The 19,512-nt window shown below is 43.0% G+C and overlaps 1 protein-coding gene across 3 annotated transcripts in view; it reads left to right on the top strand.

Annotated features, from left to right (window-relative positions):
- Window positions 1–19,512, top strand: part of PRICKLE2 (prickle planar cell polarity protein 2) — a 332,204-nt gene that overhangs the window by 186,897 nt on the left and 125,795 nt on the right. The window contains exon 1 of one of the 3 annotated variants that reach the window (XM_033132508.1): window positions 17,917–18,046. The exons of the other annotated variants lie outside the window; for them this stretch is intronic. The gene's annotated coding sequence lies outside the window, so the exon portion shown is untranslated. Of the gene's footprint in view, window positions 1–17,916; window positions 18,047–19,512 lie in introns of those variants that run through there. 3 annotated transcript variants of the gene reach the window in all.

The following is a 19,512-nucleotide window of genomic DNA, read 5'->3' as shown; positions in this document are numbered from 1 at the left end:
TTTTAAAATGCTTAGCACAGGTGAATTCTGGAGTAAGTGTTAGATAATTACTATACTTACTTATTTTTACTATTGTTCCTGCTCCTACCACCATTATTATGTTCCTTCTCTCTGAACCTTATGGTCAAATGAAGTCACATGGGTTGCCCCATCCCAAGACTACCCAAGGCTCCTTTCAGAACTAGCAAACTATGGTTTCTGCTCTCTCAAAGGCCACATTATATTTTTTAAATCTTTTCACTGAGGTATAATGTACATATAGGAAAGTGAACATAGCATAGGTGTTCAGTTCAGTGAAATTTTATAAACTCAGCATTCATGTTACCAGCATACAGATTAAGAATAAAATGTCACCAGTGTTCCAGGAGCCCTTTCTGCTCCCGTTTCCGTCCTCTTAACACTAACCACTATCCTTACTTCCAGCCTCAGAGATTCTTCCTGTTCTTATAGTTTACATATATGGAATCATACAGTATGTACTATTTTTGTATCTAGCTTCTTTCAGCATTCTGTTTGTGAGATTTAATCATTTTGTTGCATATAGTTGGAGATCATTCATTTTATATGTTGCTGGTATTCCACTATTAAATAGATCACTATTTATCCATTCAATTGGTATGGGTATTGGTTAGTTTCAAATATTTGGTTAGTTTTTAGTTAGAGGCTTTTACAACGAATGCTGTTTTGGGCATTCTAAGTATATCTTTGGGGTAAACATATAATCCTGAGACAAAATCCATGATTTTTTAATCAAGAACTCTTCCTCAACCTTCACCCTAATTGTCTGCTTCAAATGCTCTGCAGTATGAAGAACTCATAACCAGGGATCATAGCTGATTTAAAGGAACTGATACCCTTCCTGGCCTACACAACACCTTCCTAAGCCATTGGCCAGGCCTACGTTACCTTGATGTATGTGTTGAAATCTTTTGAACCACTACACTTTCCAGAATACTTTTCCCTTGGCCTGCCTTCCAGTAGGCTTGGACTGGATGTGGTAATTTCCAAGGAGTCAATACCCAGCCAGACACAACTCCACCTCCCAGCATCCTACTCAGTGCCACCTCATTAATTTATTGTGCCCCACTGCCAGTGCCAAGACAGCCCTTTCTTCCTTGACTGCCTTAAGGAGAGACTGATGGGCCACCAAGGTCCCCTTCCTTCTCCAGCTGGGGCCTCCACTGAACTAATTCTGTACCCCCTTTCTTAATCCCAAACCTGGTATTTGGAACAACCTAAACTGTTTTACAGATTAGAGTGTGCCCAACTGAAGGCTGGGAGCAGAAGAGTGGAGGAAGTAGCTGGCACAGACTGGCAGAATGATGTGGGCATGAATGAGAAACTTGGCACCACTGCCCAAAAAGATTGAGAGCTGCTGGTTTAACTCAGCCATATAATTTTCCTTTTTGGGGGGAAGGTTGGACCTCATGCTTCAACTGCTCCTGGTGTTACATACATGAGAAACGCTTCCCAGAGGCCCCAGTTGCGTTTGGTCATGGATGAAGCATTACTACTACGTGGTGAATGGTAGAATCATATATGTGGCTTTGCCCAGGTTTCCATTCATTTGGGCCAGATTGGCAATTTACATATGTCAAACCTGGAAATTAGCTGGAGAAACATAGGATGGATATTAGGACCAGTTACCACAACATGCCAGAGAGATATAAATGAAACTTTGCTTCTCTTACCCCTTTGTCTTATCCATTTTGTCCCTTTTTTTTGTTGTTATTAGCTGGCCTTAAAAATATATCTATGACAGATGGAGTGGAGAGGAAGGTATGGGAAACAGTATATTGTATGTGTCTTTGTTATGCTCTTCTGTTTCGTTTTCATTGCCTGGTGACCAAGAAGTAGGAAGGAAAGCAGAGATGCTTGGGAAGGGTGAGGCTGACTCTGGAAGATTTTTTATCTGTTCAAGTCAACAAAGAATTAAGCCACACTTTTCTGTAGGATGATAGTATCTCAAAAGTGAACGAGTAATTGAGCAACCTCGGTGCCTGACTTTTTTGGAGATTTAATTATAATAACAGCTGTCACTTATTTTCTATATGACCAGTACTGCATTTGGGGCTTTTGTACATCGTAGGACAACAATTGTTTTCTGTAAAGAGCCAGATAGTAAATATTTTGTTTTGTGAGTCAAGAAGCAAAATCGAGGACAGTATATAAATACTTATGCAACAAAAGCCAGATTTTCATAAAATTTTAATCGACAAAATTAAAAATATGATAATTGAGTATAACTTTTTCATAATACAGGTCTACTGATGAGAAGCATTAGTAAATAAGAATTCTATTTTAGGGGGTAAGGATTGGAATTACTCTTCCCTGTCATCAAATTGATTGCAAATATTCATCTCTAAAAATCACTATTAGCTCATGGGCTATATAAAAACAGGTGGTGGGCTGGATTTGGCCTGTAGGCCATAGTGTTGCTTACATTATTGCTGAGCCTTATTTATCAGTCATCCTTAGGCTGGGCTGCACAGGACAGAGAAAAACTCACTAGTGGCACAAATGAGTTAGACATTTATTTCTCTCCCTGTAAGAGACCTTCAAAGGTGGCTGTAGAGGGTTGGTCTGGCAGCTTTACTATGTCATAGTGACCCAGGTTTCTTTTCTTCCTGACCTGCCCACCTCAGCACATGGCTTCCTTTCTCAGCGTCATTCCATGGTCCCAGCTGATGCCCCCACGTCTGCATTCCATGCAACAAGAGGAGCAGGGGGGAGAGGTACACATCTCCTCTGGTTTTTAAGGAAACTTCTCTAAGTCCCACCCGTCCTAGTACCATCTCCTTGGCCAGAACTTGTTCACATGACCGCACATGTCTGTAGACGAGGCTGGGAAATGCATTTGTTTACTCCAGTTGTCAGAGTGCTTAGATCACAGTGGGAACCCTGCTGCTGAGGGAGCAGGAGAGATGTTGGGGTAAGTAACTGGAGTTCTCTGCCATGTGTAACAAGGGCAGAAAGTGAGCCTTAGAGAGATTACTGTCTTCCCCAAGGCCTTGTGGGAGCAGACTGGGTTTTGGATCACATCTGCCCAACTCCAAAGTCTCTCCCTCTGCCTGTGTCTGTCCTCAAGCATTGTGGAAGGCAGACGTGTATAATATTAGGGATGCAGTGATGGGTAGTTTGTACCCTTGCTCCTTCTAAAGTCATCCCCAAGGTACTGATAACAAAGGATGACAACCATCATCCGTCAGTGGAGAGCCCTGTGAAGACTGGACCAGGGCACATGGCTATGGTTGAAGCCAAATGGCTCCTCCTACTGCCCCCTAAGCATTAATGCATGTCTTGACATCCTACCAAACCTTCTCGTCCATCACACAGACAGGAAACAAGTGCAGTGGCCAACAAACTTAGACATGCATGTCTAGGGAAAGCTGTCGTAAGCACACTTACCTACCAAGCTGCAGGAAAGGATGGATGAGGGAGCGAGAAAACAGTGTCTAGGTGCGCGGCCTTTTAAACTGACCCTACTCACTACTATGGTTTATAATTTAGCCAACCAGCTTCACAACTTTAGATCCTAAATATTACTCATACCACATACCACATATGTCTACATATATACGAGGTCTGGCGATTAATTTCGAGAACTTGTTGCAACGACGTTGCTAACCTTTTTTGATATCAGGGATTATTCATTATGAATTTGTACCAGCTGGACAAACGGTTAACCAAGTTTTCTATTTGAAAGTGCTGAAAAGGCTGTGTGAAAAAGTTAGACAACCTGAACTTTTCGCCAACCATTCATGGCTTCTGCCTCACGACAATGCACCAGCTTACATGGCACTGTCTGTGAGGGAGTTTTTAGCCAGTAAACAAATAACTGTATTGGAACACCCTCCCTACTCACCTGATCTGGCCCCCAATGACTTCTTTCTTTACCCGAAGATAAAGGAAATATTGAAAGAAAGACATTTTGATGATATTCAGGACATCAAGGGTAATATGATGACAGCTCTGATGGCCATTCCAGAAAAAGAGTTCCAAAATTGCTGTGAAGGGTGAACTAGGTGCTGGCGTCAGTGCATAGCTTCCCAAGGGGAGTACTTCAAAGGTGACCATAGTGATATTCAGCAGTGAGGTATGTAGCACTTTTTGTTGGATGAGTTTGTGAACTTAATTGTCTGACCTCATATGTAGAAGGACTCTGTATGTGTGTGTGTGTGTGTGTGTATATATATACACACACAAACACACACACACATACATACATATGTATTTACGTAAGTATGCGTGTGATATGTAAATATAGATATGGATAGCTAGCTATTAGAACATTTGAGTGCTTATAAGTGCCAAATCATGTATCACATAATATCGCAATAACCTTTTGGGGTACCATCATCATCATCTCCATTTGTAAGATAAGTAAATATGATGTTGACAGGTTAAGTGACTTGCCCAAGACCACACAGCTGGTAAGTGGTAACCTAGGCACTTGGACTTGAGTCTTCACTTTCAACTCTATTATTCCTGACTGTAATACTTAAGTCACCCTGTGATTTAAAAGCTATAATAGCATTTTCAACAAAGCATAAGGAATTCCAATGGAAGGAATGATAAATTTTTACTTGGGGGAAGAGATGAGGAAAGTTTTCAAGAGGTGGTGGTGACATTTGAGCTGGGCATAGAGACTGAGGAGGGCTGTGTGGGTGGGAAGAATGAAAAACACTGAGATAAATTGTTGTTTGTCACATATGTTATATAATATACTAATAATAAATAACCAGCCCTGGCTAGTTAAGAGGTGAGAAATGGATTCAGGGGCCCTGTCTCTTTTTTTCACCTTCCTCTGAATATTCCCATCACCATGGTAATAAAATAGCTGATCCTGTTCCTGAGGTGGCTTCTTGTCTAGCTCTGTTTCAGTCTTGTCTGTCACACTGGGGGACAGGAGCAAAGCCTCTTGCCAGAATGAATATGATTTGCATCCAGTTTTGATGGTCTGGTGGAATTGAATTGTTTGTTCCTATCTTGACTGTATTCATGGCTGGCTGTGTGTTAGTGTAAAAGAATAAAGCTCATAAATAAAAGAGGAGGTAAAAGTAGGTTTTAGTAATGAGGCTCCTGCTTAATCGCATCAGTAAGCTGAGGAAAGAACCATTAAATATTTATTGAATTGTTGCATTCACATGTTCACTCTCTCTGCTGTGGATGCTAGAACTCTCTGGAGAGTGCAATTGTTTACCACTGAGCAAGAGAAGAGAACCGTGGTCCTACCAAAACATCCACCTCTATTATTACGAACTCCATCCATTCAAAGGCCCCAAAGGGACTGCTTTAATAATCGCCAACAGCTCGAGGAGAGTTTGTTGACGATTAAGAGAGTGAGACAGTGCACAGGCGTTGGTGGGGCATCAGCTCATGTGCAACCTTGAAGCACCTCTCAAGAGATCAGCCAGCAGCTTCCAGGCACTTTCTAAGCTGCCCTTTGATTTTTCCCAAGGCCACTGTTTGAGAGTTTTGTTTATGATTAATTTAGCCATGATAAACCATGGTAAGACGTAGGTCCTCGGCTCTCCTCATTTTTCCTTCTTCTGAGTTTAAAGAATTCTTTAAATGGGGCGTGTTAGCCTGGGTGAGAGACTGCAGATTGCATCCACACATCCAGCACTTGTCTCGGGGTCGTCTTCCAAATAAGGCATGCTGTAGGTATCCCAGCCACAATAAGCTCTGGAGCTGGTCGAAGAGTCAATTACTAGGTATTAAAAGGCAATTCGTCATCTAGAGTAGTGAACTTGTGTGTTATTTTTAGGCCAACCTTTTAATTTATGTGGCAGGCAAGAACAGAGTTTCTCACGTGAACTTCTGGAGGGTTCATGGAAGAATAACCCCACAGGGGTTGGAGCAGCAAGTGGGGGTAGTTTTCTGAACAATTTTGTGATGATTATAGGCCTGTAGTTTTGAGCAAGGGTTTTCCGTAGAGTAAAACAGCCCAAATCCCAGCTCTGCTGCCTCCCGTTTTTATGACGTTCAGTGGGTTATTTCAACTGCTGAAGTCTCAGTTTCTTTACCTGTAAAATGGATCAATGATGGTATCTATGTCAATAAATGGCTGTGAGGACAAAATGAGATAAAGCACATAAAGCCCTTATTAGCAGAGTTCTTGGTACATAGCAATCACTTAATAAATGGTAGCTGTTGTTATTATTTCCTGAACTTTTCATTTCAACCTAGAACTTTTCTAGCCTTTGAGACTATAAGGCCAAATGGGAGGTGACTCTTGGATAATTAAATTATGGCAATTCAGAATTGGTAGGTACCAAGATGAGATCATCTAACCCAGGGTCTATAAACTATGACTCTGGCCAAATCCAGCCTGAAGCCAATTTTGTAAATACAGTTTTACTGGAATATGTCCATGCTCATTTATTTAGTATGCATTCTCTGTGGCTATTGTTTGCACTGCAAGGAAAGAGTTGAATCGTTGTGACAGAGAATACATGAACCACATGGCCCTGAAAGAGTAACATACGTACTGTCTGACCCTTTACAAAAATGGTTGTGGAACCCCATCTAATGCACTGAGGTTTGACCCCTGAGGAGGGCAGCGACTTGGCAGGATGCACAGCTGAGTCTTTAACGAAAGCCCCCTGGCTCCGATACCAGTGCCCCACCATTGCACACATGCCTCTGGCTTGGTAGGGTTAGGGTTGGAGTGAAGCACAGGGGAAAGATCGTCTTACTTATGTGTCACATCCCGCGCGACGTGAGTTGTGGGGAGCGAGGAGGGCGGGCAGGGTTAAGAAAAGACAGTAGTCATGAATAGAGTTTAAGCAGACCAAGGGACCCCCAATCTCAAGGACTGGAAGCCCCGAATCGGACCTCGCATCAGCTTTTATTAGTTGGGTGGGGAAGTAAAGGAGATCAAGCTTGTCAATCTGAAGATCTGTGAATCCTATACATCATGATAGGAAACTGATTTAAGTCAATTACCCTTGCCTGCAGGCAGCTGGACCATAAGTCTCAACTTCCCCAAGGAACAAAACCTATATGCATATGAATAGATGGAGAGCACCTCATTGAATCACTTCCCTTACAGGTTCTGGGAAGGAATGCAGCCACAGAGCCTGAGGCTTTCCTTAGCCTGAGGACGGTGGGGGGCTGTGCCCACCTCTGTGAACCCCGTGGGTTCTCCTGTTGGTCCCCACGTGACTGTGCCTGGCTTGAGTTGTTCCTTCCATGAAGAATCTTACTCGTCATTGGCTGACCAGTCATCTTTCTGGGACCAAACAGGGAGGCATAAGGTGCAAACACAAAGGTTTAGCAAAGTCCTTGAAAGGATCCGTCTTACAGACTCTCCTTTCTTTGGGGACAGGTAGAAGGAAACCAATGATTAAGCTGCTGCATGGTGACACTCGTGTATTGAAAACTATAGCAGAAGTGCTCTTGACCAGCAGGTAGACCAGTTCTGCCGTGGAGGAAACCACTTGTTAGAGGTTGGGATGATGCAGGATCAGAGGTTCCAATCCCATGCTCAATTTCCTCCAACTAGTCAACCAATGGGTGGGGAGGGGGGCGGACTTCCAACTGACCCATCTAGTGTGTGGGCTACCTGGTGGGCGTGTTCAGTGGTGACCAAGTATGAAGTTTCCTGGGAGAGAAAGCTGGGGCGGGAAGGTAACTTTCATAAGCTTTTATGCTTCAGAGTATCTCGCCATGCTGATTGCGTCATAGTTTTCATTTTGTTAAGTTTCCTACTGAAGCACTTCACGTAATCTTCCCAAGAACCTTATAAGGTAGGAAACTATCGCTACCCTCATTTTACAGAGAAGGAAATGGAAGCTCATCGTGGTGAAATAACTTGTTCAAGGTCGCAAGGTCAGTGGTGAAGCCAGGGTCTGAACAAGATCTGTCAGATTCCAAAGAAAGGAAGGCACATATTGGAGATGAGTGAAGAATGTTGGCACGGGTGTGGGATATATCTTTTTATTTTTTGAAGACCATATTGGGTTCATTCAAATGCATTCTTAAACACTTTGCTGTAATGTCTCCAGTGTGTTCCCTTAAAATGTGAGTTCACCCATAGGAAGGTCTGACCAGGCAGGCAATAAATCATGTCTGCGTGCAAACCCCCGTCCTTCGACAGTACATCAGGGCCGAGGTGGATCTGTCACGCTCATTGATGTGTCCCCAAAGCCTAGAACAGAGCCTGGCATGTATTAGGAGCTTAGTAAATATTGGACAAAATAGGATTCAAGATGTGAAACGTTATTCGTTTAAGTCACCAAATGTAACTGGCTTGCTGTGCAGCGAAGAAAAGCCCAGTCTGGGTGAAGGAGTCCAGACGCTGACTCGGACACTGAAAACCTCAGACTTGCAAATCAGGGTGAGCAGCAGTGAGTAACAGACCCCGGACGTGAGCAAGTGCCTCATCTCTGACAGCTCGCATGCTTCTCTGCCATATGTGTAGAATGGGCTCTCTGCCTCTCGACAGGGGATCTTTATTTTTACTTTCCTCCTGTTTTTGTTTTTCAATTACAGTTGACATGCAATATTATATTAGTTTCAGGTGTACAGCATAGGGATTAGAATTTATACGACTTACAAAATGATCCATGCCAATAAGTCTAGTACCCATCCGATGCCATAATTATTATGACTGATTCTCTCCCCCAGGGAAGGCGTGCTGAACGTAGACGTGGAGGAAGTGAGGCATGCTGATACCTGGGGAGTGTCCCAGGCAGAGGGACCTGCACATACAAAGCGTGCCTGGTGTGTCAAGGGACAGCAAGGAGGAGGACCCTGGGGCTGGAGCGAGGGTGGGTGAGCGGGAAGGCGGGAGATACCAGAGCATGCTGGGGCTGGCCAGGAAGAGGACTTGGGCTTTCACTCTGCGCTAGAAGGGAAGCCACCCTGGGCTTCACACGCTGCAGTAAATCAGACCTCTCTGGGCGCAAAGCTCAGATTCTCAAGTCAAGCCCGTAGGAGCCACGAGGGAATTGATTGGCTCATGGGAATGGGAATTCTGAAGGGTGGAACTTGCTTCAGATACTACTGGAGGAGGAACGTTCTTACTCAATATCATAGGGGCTTTCTCTCTTCTCTCTACTCTCCTTTGTATTGGCTCCATTTCTTTCCACCTGCTGCCAAAGACAACCACTGACAGCTCTAGACCTAAAAGTGCCGTGGTCTCAGGAGTGAGGCTGTCTCGAGCTTCCAGTGTCCTTACAAATACCCTCCCCGCCTGACCCCCCACCCCAAAATTCTGATGGGCTCTGCCTTGGTGACGTACACGTTTATGGTCTAACAGTGGCAGAGGAAGGCAGCTGGGATGCTCTGGTTGGTTAATTTGGATCATATGCCCATCTGCAGGCAAGGTAAACTGGGCCTTTCTGTAGCCCAGTGAGTCCCAACCAGTGTGATCCACTCTTCCCTCTCCCCAGGGGGACATTTGTCAGTTTCTGGAGGCATTTTCTATTTTCACAGTTTGAGGAGGGATGCTACTGGCACCTAGTGGGTAGAGGCCAGGGATAATGCCAAATAGCCTACGGTGCACAGGACAGCCCCCCACCACAAAGAATTATCTGGCTCAGAATTTCAATAGTTGAGAAACCCGATATAGCTGTAATGCAGAACCAATAATGGTCTGGCTCTCACAGACTCCCCTAAAACATGCGGATTGGTGATACGGTGACTGACAGATAAAACCAGTGTTTACTTTGGTGGTAAAGGGGAGGGGAGCAGTTGTGGCATTTGAAATTCTGGGTTCAATTCTACCTATGCTCCTTAAGAGTTATCAAGTCTTGAGGAAATCATTAAACTTCTGTTTTCTCTTCAGGAAAATGGACGGGGTAAAGCCCCATGTCACCCCGTGGCTGGGAGGGTTGAATTTCAAGCTCTATGTGCATGCAATTTATAAATGAGTAATGCATTCTAGTAGACAACCTGTTGTGTGCAGTAAGGACGCTTTGCTATGCCTTAATGTTACACAAAACAGCCTCTGCCCTCAAGGAGTGCCCATTATTGTATGGGTGACAGGAACATACAAAGGTCTGACAATTAAGTTCGCGAACTTGTTGCAACGATGATGCTAACCTTTTTGACATCAGAGGGATTATTCAGTATGTATTTGTACCAACTGGACAGTTAACCAAGTTTGCTATTTGGAAGTGCTGAAAAGGCTGCGTGAAAAAGTTAGACGACCTGAACTTTTCGCCAACAATTCATGGCTCTTGCATCACGACAATGCACCAGCTCATAGGGCACTGTCTGTGAGGGAGTTTTTAGCCAGTAAACAAATGACTGTCTTGGAATACCCTCCCTACTCACCCGGTCTGGCCCTCAGTGACTTCTTTCTTTACCCGAAGATAAAGGAAATATTGAAAGGAAGACATTTTGATGAAATTCAGGACATAAAGGATAATGCAATGACAGCTCTGATGGCCATTCCAGAAAAAGAGTTCCAAAATTGCTTTGAAGGGTGGATTAGGCACTGGCATCGGTGCATAGCTTCCCAAGGGGAGGACTTCAAAGATGACTGTAATTCAGCAATGAGGTATGTAGCTCTTTTTCTAGGGTGAGTTCGCGAACTTAATTTTCAGACCTCATACTTGTAGTTTGAGACAGCAAGTAGAGAAGTACCCCCAAAAGGTGGAAGGGGTTCAGACCTACACAGCAGGATGTTCTGGGAGTGGAACTGAATGGGTGAGCTGTAGGCAAAGGGCTGAATAGTCTTCAAGGCATTTATTATGCAACTTTCCTCCGGTTGGGGTTGAGCCTTGCAGTCACGAACAGTCTGTTGTGTGGCTCATTGGCGAGTGAGAATCCTTCCTACTGAGCCTCCATTTGACAAGACAATCACTGGTGCTATATAGTTAGTGCGGCTATTTTTTTCTTGGATCACTAATGTATTTATTTTAGTTTATGAAAGGGGATGGATTGTCAGGGTTTTAGATGTAGTAAATCATATTGAGGAAATATTTAACACATTTGTAAATCACAGGAGTTTACTTTTAATCACAGCCTTAAATTACAGCTTTGGGTGAGGAATCAAAAAAAAGTTTCCCTTAAGAGTTAAATTCTCAACTTATTTTTTCAGCTTCACTTAAATTCTGTTACTAGCCAAGCGAGTGTGTTACCGTGGTTTCTGTGGAGTCTATTATTATTGTTTGATCCTGCCGCCCGACAATCCATCAGGATAAAAGATTTGCCACATTTTGCAATATGGAATGGTGGGAGAGGGTAATGTTTTTTTTTAAAAAGAGGTGACACATCAAATGAAGGGACAAGATTTTCCAGCTGGATTTGTCTCATTGGCTTCATCTCTTGCTCCTTTGATGTAAATGGTGATTGATCTGTGGTTCAAGTCACCACCTGCCTGACAGATAGAGAGGTTAACCTTTAGCTGTTTAGGTGGCGGACTTTAATTATTCGCCTGCAACTTACTGAGTGTGTGGGTGTCCCTGCATTCATCTGCTGGCGACACATTAATTAACTTCTCCATGTCCTTCCTCATTGAAACTTACTGGGGAAGGAAGGAAATTTCCCTTTGGAGTTGACTGGTAAGTTTTTTTCTTTTTGCCGAGTTATTTGCCATTTGCCCATTATTAAATGCTTTCCTTGAAATGAATAAGGAAGATTGAAGAGGAGTTAGGTGAAACAGTTTTCTGCCAAGACAGATCATTAGCAAGAACTAGTGAGAATGACTCATGAACATTAACTGATGTTAAGTGAATTATTTCTAATGTACATTTTAATTTTCATCTGGCGAGATGGTGGGCTGCCTTTCTAAAAAAGAAGTATTATGTGCTCCGCTTTCTCATGCAAAAACTTTCAGTGAGTAAAGTTTCAGTTACATAAGGTTTATAGAGGATGTTGGAGTTTTACAGTTGTATGGATTGGGGTGTGCAGACCACGGAAGGTTGTCAGTTTTCCCTACCCGTCTGAAAAAATGAATGTCTGACTTCTCAGTTGGTGATAGGCTAGTGAAAACCAGTCCAGACCCACAGTCACTTTAACCTCCAAATGATTTTACACACCACTTTCGAGGCCCACTGGAAAATGAAATTCCATGCTGTAACTCAGAATTAAATTAATTTTCTTCATTAAGAATCAATTAGAGTTGTCAGCTCAGTGGTCTCCCAGCCCAGAAGGCCTAGCTGATGTGAAGAATCTCAGCCTATTGCTAAAGAAACTTTAGGGGGGAAACAGTTCATTATGTCTTACGTCGTGTTGCAGCCCAGGTTACTCCTCCTTTCGAAATGGTGTCTTGTTAAGTATGGGGAAAAATCTTTTTGCTTTGCTCTTCGTTGCTGCAGAATTTTGCATAGCTAAACAATGGGATCAAAAGAATCCACCTACAATTAAAGCCTGATTCAGTAAGGTACAGAAGGTGATATATGATGCAAAACAAAAAGATTGCAAAAATAAAATGTCTTTATACCCTGAAGATAATAGTCATTTTGGTGTGTTACTCTTTTAAAATCAAAATGCTTGAAGGTAATCTGTAGCCTATAAATACATGGCAAGGTGATATAAATAGGATGGTGCCACTTAAAAAGGAAAAAAACCTCACTGTATCTTCTGAGCACATTAAAATGCATGTATAATTATTGCTACAGTTATTAAACTATATTTGAGGACCTTTCTGTTCAAATGAGAAAAGATGTGAGGTAGATCATTCAAACGCATCCTCTGATCGAGGAGCCTGGCCTGGTAGAGAAGGGTTCTGTACTGGAAACGACCGATCCAGAAGCCTCGATCCTAAGTGTAGCCCTGGCAGGTGCTGCCAGCATTGTAGCCGTGGACAAGTCACATGATCTGTTTTGGTCTCAGGATTTCCATCTACGAAAGGAGATTTCAAATATGTGATCCCAAATACGATGTTTACAAAATGGACTCCAGATAGACCCATGAAGACCTTCCTGTGAACAAGTGTTGATAAGCCCTGGAATGAACCATGTGGGTAGAGCATGCCCCTCCTTCTGAGGGATTTCTCGCTGCACGAAGGGGCAGGACAGCCCAGGGAAACCCGAGAACTTCACGAGGGCACTTTTTAGCAGGAACTTTGCCGCAGTGAGGCAGGGACGTCGCATGAGGGAGTAAACCCTTTGGCTGTGAACTGGACTGAACTCTCTAGGAGTACCTTTCCCTCTGGCATTGAAGCATCTAAGTTAGGGGTCCTCAGTGTGATCCCCATCAGCAGCATCAGCCTGACCATCACCTGGGAATGTGTCAGAAATGCACATGCTCAGGCTCCATCCACCTCAGACCCACTGACAAGCAGAAACTGGGATTGGGGCTCAGCAGTCTCACAAGGCTGCCAGGTCATTCTGCTGCACATTCAAATTTTAGAACCACTGTTATAACTGAACCCAGACCACAGGCATTATCCAGGGGAGACCTGAGGAGATCAGAACGGGAGAAAAGAGAATGTATTCTAATGTTAAAAGTTCTGTTTTCAATAACATCACTAAGATCCCTCAGGTAAAGTTTTAAAATGACAACTGTGGCAGTGAGGTTTTCCAAGGAAAAGGGGTGTACACAGGAGGGATTTTGTTTTTTAATGATATTCACGAGAGCTCAAACGGATAGAAAAGTCTCAATGAACTGTCACTTAAAAAGCGAACCTCATCTTTACAGAAATACCTAGTTATTGGCAAAATGGAGACCACACAGTTACTCAGACACCTGGTCCTTTCCGCCCTGCTTTCTTCTCTATCTGAACGCTCTGAGGCCTAATTTCGGTTTCAAACCACAGAATCTTCGGCTGGAGAACGCTTAGCTGCTGGTTACACTGGATTTGAAACTTTCTCAAAGTCATGCATTGGTACCAAAAGAGGAATCTGCCCAAGCCTCCCTGGATTTAAACGATTGCCCTAGTTGAAGGAACGGTTATATGACCTAGTCAACAACGCCGGAATTGCTTTGTGCGTTCTCCCAAAGTCTACTTGAACACCTATCACCTGTCAAGGTTCTCAGTTTGCTTTAAGATCTTCTGTTATGACTGTGGACTCTGATTCCAAATAAAAGCTGCAATCGACATGTAGGGCATGGGTTTCTGAGGACTCAGAATGCTGTCAAAATGGGAAATGGGGGTAGGAGATCAGGGCCACTAGTATTTATATAGCCTTGACTACAAAGACTTCTGATCCATAATTGACCCATTTTTCCCAGATTGAGAAACCCAGTGGACCCCCAGAGGCAGCCTTCCTGACCTTCCTCTTCTACCCATCCAACCCTTTCTATTCTGGAACACTTGAAAATAGTAGGATTTGTGACCGGACAGTATAAGGGATTAGATGTGATTTTTTTTTTTTTAATTAAGCAAGCTTTGGACATTTGAAAAAAATTTTTCAATTTATTTCTATACAGTGAACACACAAATTTTACCTTAGGAAAAATTGGCTTGAAACTGTCCTATGCTTCTTACCTCTTAGTGCTAATAATTCACCCCATTGACATGAAGTGGCTAAATAACTTAAGTCCACATTCGTAAGGCAGTATGTCAATGTTGCAGTGTACATCTTTGATTACAAAAATAGTTTGTACACATTGATCACAATTGGACAGCCCAGTTTTGAAGAATTCAGGGTACAGTGCTATATGCTGTTACATGCTGCTTGAGAACTAGAGGTCTGTCAGCACCCTCAATGTAATCATATTTGTGTATTATGTGTGCAGTTATGACATTTTTCTATTCTGAGCTGTGATACACCTAAGTCAAGGATTGTGCCTTCTTCTTTCGGTATCTGGTGACCAAATGAGGCCAAGATCATGCTAATTTGTGGTTTGTTGAAGGCATATATGAATATATCCCTTCCGCTCCCCACCCCCACGCACACACACCACCCATTCACTTTTTTTCTAGACTTATTGTTTTTTTTCCCCTTTCATCGTTATCACCTAGTGCCAAACATCAGAACGTCCAGCATTTGTTCTCTAAATCTAGGGTAACTGAATGTCAAGGAGAGAGGGAGAGCTCTCTTCTCAATATGACTTGATAATTGTCCCCAGTATTTTTAAGTGAGAGACTAATAACTGCATTAGTTACTGTGTGACTCCCTACACCAGCTAGCTCATTTCATAACCTCCCTTACAGTGACAAGGCATAATAAATAAGTATACGAATTGAATATTGAGATGGTATTTTTAGACTTGAACTGAGATTCCAGGGTTCTAGCTGTGGTTACTACCGTGTTTCCCCAAAAATAAGACCAGGTCTTATACCGTATTTCCCTGAAAATAATACTGGATCTTATATTAATTTTTGCTTCAAAAGATGCATTAGGGTGTATTTTCAGGGGATGTCTTTTTTTTTCGTGTACAACAATCTCCATTCATTCAAATATACTCATGTCATCTTCTGCATTGTTGTAATGTACTAAATGCGTTCATCTGACTGACGATCTTAACTGAGGCTTATTTTCGGGTAGGTCTTATTTTCGGGGAAAAATGGTAAGTAGTGATACAAACATTTTCACTGAATGACAACAACAAAAACAACTTGAAGTCTCATGATTTCAGTAGAGTATCAAAGCCAAAATACTATAACTTCCCCAATGCCAGAAAGGTCGCTATAAGCCACCACTGTAATTACATACAAATTAAGATTTCTTTCCTCCTGTTTTCCTTTGGTCTTTAAGTCATTGCTCCATTAGAAGGATGGTAGGTACTTCCCTGAAAGACTCAACTTGTCTCATTCCATAATTTGACTGCCAAAAATTGGAATACTAACAATTATGAGATGAGAGAACATGGGTCATACCGCAATAACATACCAGGAGGCTCAAAACTTTTATGAGGCGGAAGCGATCAAGGGCATTGAGAGAAGTGGCCAAAAATGTGTATTTCTTGGAGAAGCAGAGCGGGTCCTAATCAGAATGAATACCTCCTATTGCTGAGCCTCAGGCTACTCATCTGTGTGATAAGGTGATTAAATTTGACCCCTTCCAATTCTGTTTTTTTTAATCACAATAATAACAGCTTACATTATTGCACTGTTACTCTGTTAAAGACTTCATCTGCATTTGTTTTTAATCCTCAATATTATTATCCCATTTTACATTGAAAGTCTCCAAAAGGTTGACTAATTCATCCAAGGCCATAAGTCTAGTAAGTGGCAGAACTGAAATTTGGACTCGGGTATGTTTGATACCAGAATTTGTGTTCTTAACCTCTACTTGATATAGCCACCGAAAAGGCTGTAATAACTTGTTGCAAAGTAGAATTTCTAAACTACTTCTAGACCTGTGCTTCTCAGTGGGGTCAGTTTTGTCCCCTGGGGACATTTGGCAATATCTGGAGACATTTTTAGTTGTCACAATGAGGAAGAAGGGTGGTTCTAGCATGTGATGGAAAGAAGCCAGGGACGCTAATAAACACCATACAAATGATGGCACAGACTCAGACAACAAAGAATCATCAGGCACAAATGGTCCATATTACCAAAGTCAAGAAATCCTGTTCTAGACCCAGCCTAGAAACACCTTCTTCACCACTGTCCACAAAAGATAAATAAGAAGTTATCCTCAAGGGAGTATATCCCTATTTTTAGAGTTGTGTACACACATGCGTTGCAGTTCAACCCACACACTTGCATTTAAGAGCCACAGGCTTTGGTATAAGACAGACCTAAGTTCAAATCCCTGTTCTACTACTTTCTGTTTTTAGTTAGGGCCATCACTTACATTCTTAAGCCTCCTGTTTCTCATCCCTCAAATGGAGATAATCATTCTCTGCCTTGGGATGACTGGGACATAGTAAGTGGTCAATTAATCATCGCAGACTTCTCTCATCATTGCCTCTTGCCTTTTATGAACATGTCAGTGTGTCTGTGCTCCTCTTAAGATGGCCAGGTATGCTCTTGGCTGCACTGCTAACACTGGCAGGAGCCACAGACTGTTGTTTGTAGACTGCTGTTCATTGTCTTAAACACACAGGAGATGAAGTAGGTGAAATGCACCCAAAGAGAAGCAGCTGTACAGTATGGTGGCCCCGTGCAAGTGAGTGGGGTGGTGGCAGAAGCAAAAGAATCCAGGAATCTTGGCACCTGGCCAAGGCATCCACTGAAGTGGACTCCCAGGGTTGGCTAGTTTTATTGTAGAATAAATTGTTGCTCTGTAATGTAAATGGAAAATTAACTTGTGTAACCCATCAAAGAATCTTTGTGATTCTTTGTGAAACATGCCACCTAGATAAGCTGAAGATTTATGTATTTCCTTTCAAGAGACCTTTTCTTGGGTCGACAGGGTGGGAAAAGAGGACTAGTTGAAGAAAGAGGGAAGGGGTTGGGTGGAGGAATTTCCTTCATGAAAAGGCCCCCAAGAAAAATGTGCAGTTGGAAATGCTGTGCCTGGCTCATGTAACTTAAAATGCAAGGTTCCAGCTAGACTGCTAAGAAGGTGACATTAAATATGCCCTTTTCCTTCTGTAAGGAAAGATCATTATCGCTATGTGCACATTATTTATGTATTTGGATCAGTGTGGGGATGGGACGAAGAGGGAAGAAAACTGAATGAGGGCGGAAGGCTCCAGATAAGACCTCTGATCCCTTAAGCTGCTTGCAGAGGAAAAGATGATTAGAGGTCACACCTGGCATTCTGAGCTTTCCAAAGCACCCTTCTGACTGAGCAAAATAATATACAGGGAGGGACTTCTCTCCATGCTTTCTCATGGGTGTGAGCTAGATAATGAGAGGATCAAGGCAATGGAATATCCATTTTGATTTAAGGGAGTGTTTAGATACCTCATGTAGGAAAAAATATATATATATATACCTTTTCTCCTGCTTGAGCAACCTGAAGGTGTGATTTGGCTGCTGACAATCAGACCACTTTGTGCTGCTTTCCCAGGCCTTACCGCTGGTTTGCTGTCACAGCAACTCCAGGAGGGATGGTTTTTGCGCTTGGACGCAAGAGGAAGCTGAGCCCCTGAGAGAGTAACCGTCTTGCTCAAGTTACAGTGTCAAAAACAGATCAAGGGCTGGAGCCCCCATCATGGAATTCTAAACCAGGATTCATACTATTGTGGTGTTAAAGCTCTGCGGAGATAATTGAGATGTCACCATAATATAAAGTACTGAAAGCTGGTGAGTGTTAAAATACACACACACACTTATCAGTATATACATATGCATGTATATATACAAATCACACTTATGTCAGTATAAGTAGATAAAATCGAAAATGAGCAGTATCATAAATGTGAGCTGACTCTCTGCCTTGGTATTGGAGAGAAAATAGTTGGGACTGTGGAAAACCAGAGACTGTGTCCCCAGCTAAAAGAGGGCTGTCTCATTTAGCTCCAGCTTATCGCTGCCTCTTGGGAACTTGAACTCAGAGTAGACAGATCTTAAGTATTTTTGTTTTGTTTTATTTTTTTAAGAGAAGCTGTTGTGTAAATGTAGGGTCAGCAAACCACAACCTGCAAGCCAATTCATCCCAGTACGTGTTTTGATCAAGCTTTATTGGAATATAGCCACTCCCATTCGTTTACAGAATGTCTGTGCCAGTTTTCAGGCTACAACAGCAGAGTTGAGTAGTTGCAACAGAAACAGAGATCGAGTGGCCTTCAGAGCCTAACACATATGCCACCTGGCCCTTTACAGTTTCCCGACCTCTAGGCCCAGTGAACACACAGCGGGCTGCATTCCGCCTCCAGGCCTCCAGCTTGCCGTCCTGACCCTCCAGAGGCTCATCCAGTCTCATGCCACTGCTCACCCCTCTTCCTGTTTTTGGCTCTCAATAGCAGTTGTTGGGCATTACTTAGACCACAGATTCTCAAACTTAAACCTGAATGCAGAATTCTATAGCAGGCTTCTGAAAACTCGGATGGCCCGTCCCCACCTCCAGATTCCGCAGGGCTGGGTGGGACCAGAGCATCTGTATGTTCAGCAAGTTCCCTGGTACAGAGGATGCTGCTGGTCCAGGATTACCCTTTGGGAGCCATGGACTCAGATATACACCGTGCTGTTGGGGAGGTTTCAAAGCACCTGGTCTATCAAGCGGGCGATTAAATTGGCCAAGAGAGAGGAATGAATTCTGCAGAACCCCTAGGACAGACTCACTGAGGCGTTGCATGGCTCCCACTGGCACCGTGAAGAACTCGGTGGATCCTCAGAGTCCTGCAGTGTTGCTGTGTTTCCTCAATTGGCAGAGCATCCCTTGGGATCCATCCAGGACCACCTGCATAGCCTGCCTAAGGGCTCTAGCTGTGTGTAAATATTCAGTATTTCCTACACGTTGGTCCCGGAGTACCTCGTCCTCCCAACTGCTCTTTGACCTGGCCAATCTCTTGGGTATGTGATGGCCTCCACACATAACTGGCCCAACACAAGAAATCTTGTATCAAGATTAACCCAAACCTAGGATGGAATGTGAAGAACAGATTAAACAAGCTAAAAAAAAATTTTAAGAATAGCAATAAATAGAAGAAAAAGGAAATAGATTCAGAAATTAAAGGGATGCTTGCAGTTAAAAGCAATTTTGATTTCTCTGAGCCTCAGTTTCCTTTTCTGTGATAGGGGACTATTGGTATAACCTTGATGCGTTGTTG

This window comes from Rhinolophus ferrumequinum, chromosome 17 (genome assembly GCF_004115265.2).
Source record: "Rhinolophus ferrumequinum isolate MPI-CBG mRhiFer1 chromosome 17, mRhiFer1_v1.p, whole genome shotgun sequence".
NCBI classification, from domain to species: Eukaryota; Metazoa; Chordata; class Mammalia; order Chiroptera; family Rhinolophidae; genus Rhinolophus; species Rhinolophus ferrumequinum.
This window is presented reverse-complemented; position numbering and strand designations above follow the sequence as displayed.